This window comes from Mastomys coucha, unplaced genomic scaffold (assembly GCF_008632895.1).
Source record: "Mastomys coucha isolate ucsf_1 unplaced genomic scaffold, UCSF_Mcou_1 pScaffold7, whole genome shotgun sequence".
Lineage (NCBI taxonomy): Eukaryota > Metazoa > Chordata > Mammalia > Rodentia > Muridae > Mastomys > Mastomys coucha.
The window spans coordinates 45,818,190-45,821,945 of NW_022196913.1; the positions used below are offsets into that span (position 1 = coordinate 45,818,190).

At 42.7% G+C, this 3,756-nt stretch overlaps 1 protein-coding gene and 1 long non-coding RNA gene across 2 annotated transcripts in view; one reads left to right on the top strand and one right to left on the bottom strand.

The window, feature by feature from the left end:
* The window catches only part of Nedd9 (neural precursor cell expressed, developmentally down-regulated 9), a 180,565-nt gene extending 179,317 nt beyond the window's left edge, over positions 1-1,248 (bottom strand). The window contains exon 1 of the mRNA XM_031358024.1: positions 1,028-1,248. The gene's annotated coding sequence lies outside the window, so the exon portion shown is untranslated. The remainder of the gene's footprint in view (positions 1-1,027) is intronic.
* The window catches only part of LOC116081451, a 9,168-nt gene continuing 6,256 nt past the window's right edge, over positions 845-3,756 (top strand). The window contains exon 1 of the long non-coding RNA XR_004114900.1: positions 845-1,089. This is a non-coding gene — a long non-coding RNA (uncharacterized LOC116081451). The remainder of the gene's footprint in view (positions 1,090-3,756) is intronic.

A 3,756-nucleotide genomic window follows, 5' to 3' on the forward strand; every position in this document is an offset into this window, starting at 1 on the left:
AGTATTTTTTGGGTATATGCCCAGGAGTGGTATAGCCGGGTCCTCTGGTAGTACTATGTCCAATTTTTAAAAATCTCATTTCTGAGTGTGTCTCGTTGTCTGAACCAGGAAGATGATTAAATCAACAGAGATTCTAATCCATGGAGAAAGTGCCTGGCAGGTCTGAGTTAACATTACCTTCCTGTCATGGCTAATGGCATTCTCCTGGACATCAAGGATATGCAGGCTTTTCACTCCATTGCCATGTTACTGTCCCAGCACCTGCTAGAAATCCAGACCCCTAGATTCCTCCCTTTAGTTGAGGATTATACATGAGCTTCAGTCACCTGTCTGATGCTTGAGTCTTCTAGTTTTATGTAACGTATAATTAAATTTATTTTCTCTGGCTAATAGGCCAAGTTAACTCACAGACTACCTGGGAAAGGAACTTTGAAGTATAGAAGAAAGCAAATCTTCCTTACTTGTATTAATTAATGTCTAAGTCTCTCCTGCTGTATAAGCTTGTTCCCATCTAGGTTTTGATTTAAAATAGGCCTGGCAATTGTGAGCACTCTCTAGATAGCTGTTAAATAAATTAGCTTACTGATGACATATGGCAGGACTCTATCAGTCACAAATTCTTGCCCCCCCAGCCTGGCCCCAGAGAGACTGAAAATGTCATAGACACAAACGACTGTAATCTATGCTTAAAGGACTGAAATAATCTAAGAGCTTTTATCTCCTCTACGGTAAATTCTGTGAAGACAGCAGGAAGGGAGGAGTCCTGTGCATACACACCAAGAAACACCGAAATAGGACGATTTCAACAGTAGAAACCATCAGACTCTTCTTACATGACCTAGAAACAGCAACTCCAGGTCTGCTCCAGGTCAAACTGCCTCCGGGGCAGGCCGAACCCTCCCTTCCACTGTTAAGGGGTGTTAACTGGAGACAGGCCGGATGTCTGACACCAACACAGGAAGTAAGAATCTGAACGCACGCCAGCCCTAACGTCACCCCCAAGCCACAGCAAGTGGCTGGCACTCACCTGAAGGCAAAACCGCAGTGGACAGACCATCTTGTGACCCCAGACACCTCGATCTCTCCTGGGTAGGTAGGCAGGGATGGGAACTAGTCGCTTTGTGTCCTTATGCTCTGCAGTTCCCCTGCTTGCATCTAAGGGCAGCTGACAGCTCTTCTCTACTGAGCAACCACACCCGTAGGATGTTCGTGGCCTGTGCATGTGTGGGGTTTTTCCTTCCGGTTGCTGAGAGGCAATGTTGTCTCAATTCATTTCCGCTCTGTACTCCCACCACCACCTCCTCCCTCTCCTCCCCCTCCTCCCACCTCCTCCTCTTCTTCCTCCTCTTCTTCCTCTTCTTCTTGTCCTTCTTCCTCCTTCTTTTCTTCTTTCTCCTTCTTATTCTTCTACTTCTCTTTCTCTGTCAGACTGTCCGACAAGCTGGGGATACTTTGTAATTTTGAGTAAGGTAACAAAACTAATTTTTTTTTCTGTAATCTATCCTGTGATTTGAAACAGGAGTGATTTTGATGTTGAGTTTATAGTCACTTGAAGTGGCCTTTGGGAGCTGCATTGCAGGAAAATATAGACTATTTAAAAAGACACTGGGTTTGGCATTTTTTGTTTATATGGACTTCATCTGTTCAGAAAGTTTCTACTATAAATTGACACAAAACATTTTGACATATAGTAAGTATTTATGGGGTTTGTGGCGTACAATAGGTAACAACCTAGGGGCTATATCCTCACTGGAGAATCTCCAACTTACATTGTAGTAAGAATAAAACACTTGAACCAGTAGGAGGGAAGTTGAGAGATACCTAATCCCAACCCCTTTTCCTCTTCTCTACTTTTGAGGGGCAGGGTAAGTGAGCCACCAGACCAGAATTATGTTCTATGTTGCACACTTTTGTGCCTCAATGTCCTCCTCTGAGCAATGGGAAACATCATGGAGTGTTCTGAGTATTGAATGGGTTAGCATAAAATAGGAACTACGAGTGTTTAGTGTTATTACCAGGGTCAATTGTGTATCTTTTGACCTGGGTTTTCATTTTCTTCTTCCCCCTCCTGTTTCCTATTCCTGAGTGTTGCCTTGGGAATTACTTGGGAAGATAGTAGATTGAGAGAAAAGAGAGAGGGAATAGTTGAATAACAAATGCTCTTAAACATGCATGGATGCCTGGTGTTCCTCTTTAGTGCTAGGCTGCTATGGTGAGAATTACCCCATGAGGAATGAGGGAAATAGGACGATTTAATGACGTGAGGTTCCAATGACAAGCCAAAGTTCACCCCAGGGAACGAGAGAGTTTATTTGGGTTACTTACAGAGCATGGATGAGGGGTAGGGGCAGGCATGTGGGTGAACTTAAAGCAATCACATTGGAAGGTCTGTTCCCAACATGGCCCTCCTAGGGCTGTGTAGACACAGACCCCGCCCCTAGTCCTTCTCTACTTGCATGTAAATTCTAGCCCCTCCTTGAGATCTTTGGAACCTTATGCAGTTAGGACTGAATTTCATGAAACTGGTCAGGAGAAGTAACTAGACATTCAAGAGTGTCCCATGACTCTCCCACCCGGCACCTTCTATGAGGGAACCTCAGTAGTCAACCAGCCCAGCCTGAGACTGCAAGAATCTCACTGAAGATATTCTACCCATAAGCAGACACCGCTCTGGGAAAATCGAGAAATACAACTCAGCTTGAGACTTACAGAGTGATTTATAAACACACCAACTCATCTCCATCTATTCTCCCACATGTGTCTGAAGTGAATCAGATAACTCCCTCTTACAAATCATTCTTGAACACATGCAATGTATCCAGACCTCATCTAGGTTCTGAGTAGATTACTCACCGGACAAGTTGTTGTTGTTGTTTAATAGTACAGAGTTTTCATAATGAACTTGTGGGGCAGAGGAAAAGGCCTGTGCACATTTTTCTAAGTATCTCTGTATGCATTTCTCGTTACTAAAGGATTACTTCTTCATTGGACATTTAACATGATGTGTAATTTAAATGTCTCAACATTAGGATGTAATTTACAGATTTATAGTATATCAAATCTCATCAGAGTCTCTTTGTAAATCAATGATACACTGGAAAAGTGAGAGCAGCTTGTGGATAAAATATTGGGTTTCGTAGCTTATGAATTTATCCTTCATCATATCTAGATGCCTGATTCTCTCTATGTTGAAATGTGTGTATACAGAAAATATAAATGCCTGTGTGCATGCATGAGTGTATACGTGTGTGTGTGTGTGTGTGTGTGTGTGTGTGTGTGTGTGTGTGTTCAGGTGTGCTTCCTCATGAATACATATGTGGAGGCCAGAGGCTGAAGTTGAGTATATTCCTTTATCACTTTCTAACTTATGTTTTGAGGCAGGATCTCTTACTGAACCTATCATCAGTTAGACTGACAAGATGCCAACCCCCTGGGGTCCTCCTGACCACCCGTCAGCATCAGCGTTACAGACATGAGCTGCCACATCTGTTTTTTATGTGGGCACTGGGGATCTGAACCCCATTCATCACATTTGCATGGCAAGCACTTTCCCACCTAAGCAATTTCCTCGGCCCTCAGCTGAAGTCTTCAGACCTGAGAGAGAGCATACTTCTTTATAGGCAACTGATGAACTGAGAATTTGTCAAAAAAATTCAGAATTATTTTAGAAAAACAAATTTTTCACAGTTGACAAGAAGTAGAATATCTGTATGTGGTTTCATATTTGGGTTCTTGGATTTTTATCTTTTTTTTTTT